Genomic DNA, 12,306 nt, shown 5'->3' on the forward strand with positions numbered 1-12,306 from the left:
TGATTTCATCTTAAACCTCATTTATATCTTGACGATTACAATCTGCATTCAAACCTTTCATGATTCTTGAAAATACCTCAACCTAGAGGGTGAACCAAACGCACTTCACCTACGGAAGAAGAGATTGACGCATATAGTTATGCACCTAAAAACACTCGATATTTGAGTAAACGTTTAACACGTATCTGTATTAGCTCCTTTGGCGTTGTTATTACCGAAAATAACATTGCAATTCTTTTTCAAAGTAGCTAATTTTGTCACAGCTCCATCACGTCAACTTCGACGTTTCATTCGAAACAACCCTATTATAACCTTGATATATATGCATGCTCTTTTATTGTTACCGGAAACCTTTTATATTCCACCATATTACCAGCAGATATACCAGCAACCTCGTCGCTCCTTGGCTTAAATCTCTTTGACAAATCACTATATTTATCTATTAAAGTCTTATCATGAACTCATCGGCATCTTGTAACGAGAATTGCCATACCAGTTACCGAGAATCAGCAATCAGTATTTCGAATCCCGCAACGTTTCTACATCAACAGTTATATGCAAACGTATAACATTTATCTCTTAGAATTATGATCTTCCATTCTGAAATTCTGAAAAAGCTGAAATACAGCAGCACAAACTGTACACGACCTTAACTGTCAAAAATTTGATGATAAAGAATGGAGTTTTGGAAACACTCAATAGAAAATTTAGTACCAAAAAGCGGATTATGCGAAACTATGAAGGAAGCCGTGAACAAATCACAAAGAATAAGTTTGACTTCAAAGAATCCAAATGATTCTGTTTCTGATGAAATCTTTAGCGAATACCTTGCTTCCGAATCTAAACCCTTACGGATAAATCTTCTTCATCATCCATCGATATTAGAAATTCCAAGATATCATCGTATCTTTCATTATAAATATCCTTCATATTTCTGAAGATATTCTGAAGATATTTTCATAACTATTCTTATCTGAAATCAATAATCTCTTCGTGCTATCAGTGTTACATCATATAGAAACTGTTAGTTTCTATATTCTGTAAACTTTCGAGCTTAAAATATGAATGTTTTTGAAGTAGTGTTGGGAACTGATGCATGAGTTAGTATAATATAATGACACTTGATCAACGTGATTATATTACAGTAAGTCATGCTGAGTTTCTAAATGGAACATGATGATTCACAGATCATAACGTCATCATGTGCCATGTTACATGACTCTTATGTTCTGTCTAATCTATAAACATATCAAGAACATATTTTTCTTGATAGTCCTATCTTTCCTTGAATTCTGGTAATTTGACAAGTCAAATTGTGCTATTACCATTTCTTTCTTAGGACATTAACGATGTTCATTCTGAAACTTATATCTGCAAATTCTGGACCATTACAAGAGATGCCCAATCGCAAGAAGAAGAAACGAAGGGACAAAGCTCCGAAATAGAAATTGGAGTATAAATTGCAGCAAATAGGGGGAGTATTAACTAGGGATGACAATGATTATAGAAAAACAAAAGCAAGGACTTCGAAGTATAAGAGAAAATATAAAGCCCAATGACAACACCGAAGTTACAAACTGTGGATATCAGTGCGTATAGCAATATAAAGACACGGGAGGATTATAAATATAATAATCCCTAGAGCATAGTAGAAATAAACAGATTCTTCCGGTGGGAGTTGGAAAAGAAGAACGATCATTGCAATAGTCAGAATAAGAACAAGGATTAGAACCGGATTAAGCATTATTATAATCTTTTGGATATATGAACTGCGAAAGAAGGTATAGAAGTGGTGGAAACTAATGGAATGGAAAAGGTAAATTTATAATGAAAATATCAGACAGAGTAATCGAGGCAGATCGCTGTATTTAATTATAGAGATTTTAATTCCCTTATTCGCAGAAGAATCAAATCTTTTAGATTTTGAAAATTTTCTTAAAATCCCTTGAATTCCGGAATTCAACCAAGACAACGTCAAAAGTTAAGATGCACCTTATTTTCTAAATTCCACCGTGACTACGTCAAAAGTTAAATCTCTATCTAAATCTGTTGTGACAACTTCATTCGTACGCTTCACCTAATCGAATCGTTTTACCTATATTAGTTAATGATGATGATAAAACTACATTCATCAACTCATATTTGTCATGAAAACATTTTTATTGTTAACCATGACCACCTCACTCAAATTTCGGGACGAAATTTCTTTAACGGGTAGGTACTGTGACGACCCGAGAATTTCCGACTAAATTTAAACTAAATCTTTATATGGTTTCGACACGATAAGCAAAGTCTGTAATGTTGAATATCAAAATTTCTGAACTGGTTTATATATTCAATTGACCTTCGACCATTCCCGACGATTCACGAACAACTATTTGTGAGTAGATATATATATAAATATAAATAAATATATGTACATAAATGTTATTAATCGTTGTATGAAATTATTATTATAAATAAATATTAAATATGTAAAATAATATACAACTTAATTGTTAGGAATAAGTATGAAAAATGATGTAATTAATAATAAAATTTATTGCTAAAATAAATCTATATACGTAAAGTATATTGAATATCTATATTTGGTTTCGAATTCATTTAGTAAACGATAGTAGCACTCGTTCATCATTCGATGGATATTACACAAGTTAAATTCAAACTTATATTATTTTAAAATAAACGGTTAGCCAAAAATGAGTTTTATAAATTATAGGCTTATTAAAAATGTATTTAGGAACTAATTGTTGAATTTTAAAACTTTTTATATTTTACTTGGGGTTGGGAGTGAATAATTAATGTAATTTTTATTTAATGGTTAATGACTGAATTTTATACCATAATGACTGAAATAATTAAAGAAACTTAATATAAAATTTGGGATTTTTCTGAAAGACTTTTATCCGCCACTAATTATCAACGGGGTACCAAAGTGTCGGTAGAAATTTACAGAGTGCTATTGCCTAATCACATTTATATGTAAAAAAAGATGTAAAGTAATCATATTATATTTAAAGGTATACAGTGTTTCATCTAGTGACATATTGTATATGATATATACAATTACATGAAGACTTAAAGCACACTTCCCTGCTTCTTTCCTTCTTCAACTTTGAGCAACCAAGCAACAAACCCACTTCCTGTTTTCTTTTCTTTCTTTCCTTTTCATGTATTTGTTTATCAACCATTCATCATCCCTTTTGTATATATGCATATAGCATATAGATAGTTAAACGCACCATCACCTAACATTCATTCAATCATTTTTTTTTTCTTCTTCAAACATTGACAACCCATTTTCTACTTTCCGCTTTATTGTCGTGAACCAAACAACCACCACCCTTCCTTCGATCATACTCGCCAGACCACCACACTCGTCGGACCACCACACTCGTCGGACCACCACCCACAATCTCACCACCTCTCCTTCTTCTCCTTATCTCTTATTTACTTCTGCAAGAAACCACTAAACACATTTGTCACCACCACCGTAGAACACCTTAATCCACCACTTTTATTTCTCACTCCCTCTCCTCTCCATGAAACCATCGCACCACCTTTTCAAAAAAAAAATTTATTTCTTTGCTTCACGATTGTAAACCAAATCATCGCCACCACAAAGATCTTACTTCCATCACCATAACCACCGTCATATGTAGCCGCCACCATGATGTTCTGTACAGCCGTAAACTTCCACCATCCGCCACCCTAAGCCATCTAAAAACCATCCCAACAATCAACCTGCTACTCATTTTTTTTTCTAGTTCACTGTTACAATAATGACGAACGATGTTGAGTGTAGAAGATTTACGAGATGATAAAATGAAGAAGATTATGATGTTGATAATCGAAGATGATTACGTGAATAAAGAAGGTGATGATATCAATGATAATAAAATTGATGATGATCACGATGGTATGCATAATGATGATGACGATTAAGTGATGTTTGATGAGCTAAATAATGTTCGATGTTAAAGATGCGATATTGTTAGATGATGAAAAATATGAAAACCGAAAGAAAGATAAATAGAATTTAGTATGATTATTCTTCAGAAAAACAAGGTGGGTCTGATGGTTAGTGTGTGTGGTGAGCGAACGAGAAGTCCTGGGTTCGAACCCAGGCAAACACAGTATTTTTTTTAATTATCAAAAGAAGCTGGGCTATGTTAAAAGCTTGGGTCCGTTGGGCCGAATACTTGTGTTTTCTAATTGGGCTGTAGAATTACTTGTGAGGTAGATTGGGCCGTGACCCTAGTTTGTTGTGATCATAAATTGATCCCTGGTGACTAATTTGTGAAAAAGAAGGAAAGACAGAAAAACGAACTATATATTATCGTCTAGGTTATAAAACATAAATGTAACGGATGGAGGAATGGTTAGAAGAGATGTTGAGTTTACAAGAGGTTGGGAGTTCGAACCTGTGCGGGGATTTTTTTTCTTTTTTAAAGAGCTTCCTTTAAAGGTAGTTTTTTTTACTACTATTATTATAACTATTATCGTTATAAATTGTTATTATTATTATTGTTGTTAGTGTTATTATTATTATTATTATTATTATTATTATTATTATTATTATTATTATTATTATTATTATTAGTATTGTTATTATTAGTTATTATTATTATCACAAGTATTATTATCATTATTATTATTAATATAGTTACTAGCGTTGTTATTATTAAACTCATTACTATTAGTAGAAAAAGTATTATTGTAGTTATTGTATTATCAGTATTGTTATTATTAAAAAAAAATTATCATTTTTTATCACTTTTACGAAAATAATTATTTTTATTATTAGATTTATTATTATTATTAATATTATCATTTTATGAACTAATAAAATAAATACCATTATTATTAGTATTTTTTATCATTTTTATTATTAGTATTATTATTAGTATTTGTATTATTATATTACTATTACAATTACAATAAATATTATTTATAAAGAATATAATTATCTCATATAACATAACTATATATATATATATATATATATATATATATATATATATATATATATATATATATATATATATATATATATATATATATATATATTTTATTTATCTAAGGTATATGAAATAAGTATAGTTAATTTGATTACTAATGAAAAACATAATTAAAATAACAATTAAATCACTAATAATATATAATTTTTGTTCGATTACCATTATATGTGTTAATATATATATATAAATGTTATAGGTTCGTGAATCCGAGGCCAACCCTATACTTGTTCAATGTCATCCTATGTATTTTTACTACAAAATACATTATGTGAGTTTCATTTGATCCCTTTTTAAATGCTTTTGCAATATATATTTTTGGGACTGAGAATACATGCGTTGCTTTTATAAATGTTTTACGAAATAGACACAAGTACGTGAAACTACATTCTATGGTTGAATTATCGAAATCGAATATGCCCTTTTTATTAAGTCTGGTAATCTAAGAATTAGGGAACAGACACCCTAATTGATGCGAATCCTAAAGATAGATCTGTCGGGCCCAACAAGCCCCATCCAAAGTACCCGATGCTTTAGTACTTCGAAATTTATATCATGCCCGAAGGAGGATCCCGGAATGATGGGGATATTCTTATATGCATATTGTGAATGTCGGTTACCAGGTGTTCACCACATGAATGATTTTTGTCTCTATGCATGGGACGTATGTTTATGAGAATTGGAAATATGAAATCTTGTGGTCTATTAAAATTATGAAATGATTCTTTATAATAAACTAATGAACTCACCAACCTTTTTGGTTGACACTTTAAAGCATGTTTATTCTCAGGTATGAAAGAAGTCTTCCGCTGTGCAATTGCTCATTTTAAAGATATTACTTGGAGTCATTCATGACATATTTCAAAAGATGTTGCATTCGAGTCGTTGAGTTCATCAAGATTATTATTAAGTCAATTATAGTTAGATATATTATAAAATGGTATGCATGCTGTCAATTTTCGATGTAATGAAAGTTTGTCTTTTAAAAACGAATGCAATGTTTGTAAAATGTATCATATAGAGGATAAGTACCTCGCGATGTAATCAACTATTGTGAATCGTTTATAATCGATATGGACTTCGTTCAGATGGATTAGGACGGTTCATGAAATTCAAGACTTATCAAGAGCCGAAACTGCACACTACTTATCTTTCAGAGGATCTTCAAGGGAAGTACCGGATCTTCTACCACTATTGGTCCGACACTTTCTCAGGATTTACCCGCCAAGACTCACATTCCCTCGAGAAGAACAAGATTACAACCATCAGCGAGGAATGTTTGCTTTTTAAAGCGTCACTACGGTCGAGCCAACGACCTTAAACAAAAGCGCTTCTCGGGAGGCAACACGTGAAACAACGTAGAGTTGAAGAATAAAGGATGACAAATGAGCAGATCAATAAAAGACGCAAGGATTGGAAGCCAGCCGCATATGCTAGGGGTATTTCTTTCTTTTCGCTACTAGCTCAAGATTCGCACTATGCCACATCCTAGCTTATCAGTAAGTGTGTGATAACAACCCAATTAAAACACTAGACAAATACTCCCAAATCTTCAATTAAAACTCCTAAGTGTGGGATACACTAGGAACATTGAGGACAATGTTCGTCTAAATGTGGGATGTTGGTATAATCTTTTTATGCTATATTAAAATAACCCATTATGAAGATTCCAAGTCCTTAAGCCAAATTTCAAAAATTTTTGTAAAGGAAAGCCATTTCGAAAAAGTATTTTTGAAAACCTAAAACGGTTGCTAATAAAAATAAGGCTTAAGTAGGGTGGAAATCTTGTTAGGTTGAACCAAATCTCTAATAGATCTTTGCATGACTAAGGCATTACCGACCTAAATTGATTATGGTGAGGCACCCCAAATAAGGACCAGCATTCATCTTTAATGCTTCACTAGTTTCCGTTGAGAGTGCTGATGTTTGTGCTCAGAATCAGAACTTGCTTTAGATCTACATTTCCGAGCAGCGAAAAGAGATTCGGTTATAATCGGAAGAGCTAGCCATTTGTCAAAAAAAAAATAAGCCTTCCGCACCTCCACTACTTCTACTCCACCACCACACCCACATCATCTTTACTATTACTCGAAAAATCCAGAAAACGAGATTCTTTCCGAAAACCCGATGTTATAAACCTCTCAAGTATCATGGCAAAGGTCTTGAAAAAGTTTACCGGTAAAAAGTTTCTCGAGATGAAATCTCCAAAAAAAAAAAAAAAAAAAAAAAAAAAAAAAAAAAAAAAACCAAAACAAAAATAAAATAAAAATAAAATAAAAATAAAATAAAATAAAAATAAAATAAAATAAAAAAATAATTTCAAGTTCTGAAAAGGAACATAACGTAATAAGAGAAATGCCGAAGAAAACTTGACCGAAAATGATTATCAAATGAAGAAAAATTTAAAAGTGCTTCTCAAAAACTTTAGCACTCCTATCTACCCGAATAAAAGTCTGTATAAAGACTACATTACCCTCTTATCTCACCCCTCAAAAACAACTTCACTACCACTCCAAAATTCCTTTTCCATCATTGACAAATGACCTAGAAGCTAAGATTACTACCGTTCTCGCGTTAGCAGCAAGGATTCGAGTCTTTATTAAGCCTATGCCGATGGGTACAGCATGACTGGCTATGAGTGATTTCATTTCTTAGATCTATAGGGAACCCTAAACACTTGTGTGATTTGAGTGACCCGTGAAAGCTAGACTATGTCATGTAACCTCCTCGCATTCTTGCAGAGATAGCTTCAATCATAACATAGATGACTCACCTTATCTTTTTGCTCTTATAATAAAAGCAAACCACTTAGGCTATTAGAAAAGAAACTTCGAAAAGATTCTTAAGGAAATGAGAGTTTGCTTGAGGACAAGCAAAGTCTAAGTGTGGGATATTTGATATCGGCTAAAAAGTCACGTTTTCACTCCGGTATTAAGGCCCAAAAACAAGAAAGATTCGAACTTTATTAGAAAAATACCCACTTCGTCAGTTAGAATTGAAGAACAAGTAATTACGAAGATGGTGCAAAAAGAATCAAGAGAATCAGAGCTAAAACGAAGATTCTAGAGCAAAAACGGTGAAAGTCAAGAAATCAAGTTACGATCCAGGAATCAGCAGGCCAAACGGGCTGCCAAACGGCCTTCCAGTATGGCAAACGGCCCTCCAAATGGCCAGAAAAAATGGCCTCGTTAAACGGCTTGCCTCAGCAAACGGACCCTGCAAACGGCCTGCCAGCCGTTTACAGGCAAATTTTGTGCTTATTTAGAGGGTCTTTGTCATTCATTCCAACACACACTTCAATTCACTTCTTTCTCTCTCTTGTACAATATTATTCATACTCTCAAGGCCTTCGACTCCGTGCGGAAAACCTAGTACCCGGAGAAAAACGCTGAAGATTGTATTAGGAGCGGTCTGGAGTCTTGAAGTTATAACTTTTGTATTCAGAACTCGTTTAATCTACTGGTATTTCTATCCCTTATCTTTATATAATGTCTTCTATCATTATGCTCCGTGATACTGTTGCCATGATTAACGAGTAGTTATCTTTAGTGTATGCTATGATGTAAGCAGTTATAATGCCGAAATAATATTATGGTTTGTGTATGTTGTTGAAATGCTTTCCGATTATGCTTTAAACTCAATCGCTTTTCCAACTAATAGAACGTAGTTATTGGCTCTGTTATTAGGAAGTCGCGAACCCCGATTCAGAGTACACTATCTGTGTCACCCCTTGGTAAGAGAAGTCTATCGGATACAACGTAAGATCGATTGAGGCACACTGGTTGTAGTAAGTCTATCGAGCTTTGGATTCCGACTGAGAACTCTTTCGTAGTGAAACATCTGACTAGACCCTTAGTACATTGTCGGTCCCAGACCATGCTAGTGTAGTCGCCAAGCATATAAACTTCGTACGTGCAAGCTGAAGCACAGCGGTTGTTGTAAGCTGTACCTCTGCTATGTAAGGCCATGGAACTCGATCAGTGTTGATTAGTACACTGCACCATAACGCGGTCTCAAGCATTGCACCTCGCTTGAGGGATTCTTAGTTAATTAAGGAACTGTTTGTTTAGACACATAAAGGATTGGACCGTTAGGATAACCGAACGTGTTCATGGAAGTCAGCTTGACTTGGCCATGGTGTTCGTTATTGTTGAACTCTTCTTAAGGGCCTACCTATCTTTTAAAACCAATCATTAACGAAAGCATTGAAACACATCACGTCTCTCGGATATGGTAAACCATGTATTCTATTATGCTTAAGAAAGTTTAGACCATTGTGGAATGTTAATACATCACCCAACCGAGTCGCTCAATTGGATGAGCCGTCTGAACGTGTATGCCTGTAGTCAGACTGCACGGGCGTCGGGGGTAAGCGACGTTGCTGTCTATTCAGAATCTTCAAGTCTAACGCAGTACCCGGTGACATGTCTTATGACAGGGGTGTTTAGGACCAGTGTAATGAATACAAGGCCTCTATAATCTCGGCAGAATAACTGATGAAGTCATAGTATGCACTGACTTTAACCTTATCTGAATTACGAATATTATCGCATTTATTTTATATGTCTTATAAATTAGAAAATCCCAAAATTACGTAACCACTACTCCTTCATAACTATCTTAGGCTTAAATATATGTTCAATTCTACTGATATCTCAAAAATACGACTCTAGGTCATACTTCCCTTACTCATACTAAGGAGTAGTACGATTTAGGCCCCGCTAAATATAAATTTAAAACATTACTCAGCCCCTTGGTGGTTGATTCTGACGTGTTGCGGCCTGACGACATCGCACAAACAAAACCGTCCGTTTCAGCCATATCAACCAGCACCACCACCACTAACCATCACCTCCACCACCACTAACCATCACCTCCACCACCTACCATCACAACCACCACCACCACCAACAACCATATATCCCACAACAATGCATGTTCAAACCTTTATCAGGTTAATATTTAAATCTAATTGGCTTGGGGTTTAGGTCCTGGATTCGAGTTTCACTCTGCCTATCCTATTAAGTAATCTGCTTGATGTAACTACCCGACTTCATAAACTCAAAACGCGTACCAAAAAAAAAAAAATATATTTGTATGTCAGTGCATCTGGACGGCGTCCAGAATCCTGGATGGCGTCCAGCTCAGAAATGTGGGACGGCGTCCAAAGTTTGGGACGACGTCCAGCTCAACACAACTGGACGGCGTCCAAGCAATTGGGACGGCGTCCCAATGAACTGCCAGCTACTGATCACGGGTCCAACTCACGTGAGCGGAAAACCCGCTTCCCGACACTTTTACACGAAAACCTTTTCACAACATAACACAATATGATAAACTAAGAGGTTTTCATCATCAAATCAAGTTTTTCCAACATCGAGCCCACATCGCCCATTTTACGAGTTTCGTTCCAAAAATAGAAGTTTCGACCAAATACAAGTTTAATTTCCAAACGACCCTAGAGCATGGTGTTTGGGGTTAAACTACCCAAAGCTTGACCGAGCTTCCAAAAGCTAACCCGAAAGCATCCCCTACCAAATCAAGCGGGAGAACTAATCCAACCGAATACCTTTTCCTTTGTCCGCACCCGAGCCTAAAAAGGTAAACAACGAGAGGGTAAGCTAACGCTTAGTGAATGCAATAATTATACATACATATATATAACCCATCTATTTGCAATCACAATTACCGAATACCTCGTACGAACTTGAAACTCAAATTAGCATAACATCATACCCGAAATACTTAACAAGTCGCACATTATCACAAAACTGCATTAGCATATACTCAACACAATATATTTAAACAATATGCTAAACAATTAACAATCTCAATATGGTTAACCATAACGCTATGGTGCTACCGGCTCGTGGTTCACACCATACGCAATTGAGTCATACTCTTTTATAGTGCTACCGGCTCGTGGTTCACACTCGATGCTACCGGCTCGTGGTTCACATCTTAGTTTATAGTGCTACCGGCTCGTGGTTCACACTCGATGCTACCGGCTCGTGGTTCACATCTTAGTTTATAGTGCTACCGGCTCGTGGTTCACACTCGATCACACACATGTTATGGCACTACCGGCTCGATGGTTCATGCCATAACACCCACAAATAAATACGTCATATACACATACGTATAATTACTCCACTCACCTTAGAGTCTTCGTGAAAGATAACCGAACTTGCAACTTCAATGTAACGTACCTATTACATTTTAGCACATAATCAATTCACAACTCAAGTCGGTCAAGCAACTCACTCAAAAATCTAGAGTCTTTTGACCCAAGGTGCAATCCCGACCCATTTTGCACCCTTAACCCTAATAATGGGTTAACTTCACCAAAAACCTTAATTCTAGCCATTAAGGTCTTAACACACATTTAATCACCAAGTTGACTCGTTTTCATACATGTAAGACAACCTAGGTCATCAAAGACCCATTTGACCCATTTCAAGGTCAACACACCCATTTAGGTCACCCACAACCCAAATGACACCCACTAACATTAACTATAAGTGTACTAGTGATTTGCTAGGCCTTTAAGACCCATTTACCCTTTCAAAACCCTAGGTTAGTCACCATTTGGGTCTTCATGACCCAAACTTACCCAAAACCCCCAAATTACTCACAAATGGGTTTTATGTGCAACACTAACCCAAACCCTAACCCTTAACACACATTAAACTAAGGTAATAAAGTTTAGGGCTTACCACCACAATCAAAACGAAGCTAACGAGGAGATGAACAACTTTAATGCTCGAGCTAAAACCCGAAACAAGCTTCTTCTTCTCCGATTTGAGCTTTCTCACACTTGAATCACACTCTCTCACTAGGATTTAAGTGGATGAAGTTTGGTGGTTAGAAATGGAGTAATGAGGCTCAACCAAACTGATCTAGGGCCTTTAATTCGTCCACCAAGTGAAATTACCAATTTACCCATCTAAAATATTTAAAAACCCAATTCTGGCGCGACAGATCATCTGGACGGCGTCCAGGCCTTCATAATGGGACGGCGTCCCAGATGTTTGGATTAACCTTAGGCGCCGGGGTTTTCTCCCAGATCCATTCAAGATTCAAACTAGGTCCGCCTGCCCCTCAGTATGGTTTAAGGATCGGGTTCCTGCAATGTGATTCGGGTTGTCTTCCGAAAACGCGTGTATGACAAATGAGAGTATTCGATGTCGACCACTTACCTTTCAAAAATAAAAATAAAAATTTTATACTCCGTACAATTTAATATTTAGTATTAGTATTCAGTTATTTAAAAATGATAAGTTTTCAA

Source organism: Rutidosis leptorrhynchoides, chromosome 8 (genome assembly GCF_046630445.1).
Source record: "Rutidosis leptorrhynchoides isolate AG116_Rl617_1_P2 chromosome 8, CSIRO_AGI_Rlap_v1, whole genome shotgun sequence".
NCBI classification, from domain to species: domain Eukaryota; kingdom Viridiplantae; phylum Streptophyta; class Magnoliopsida; order Asterales; family Asteraceae; genus Rutidosis; species Rutidosis leptorrhynchoides.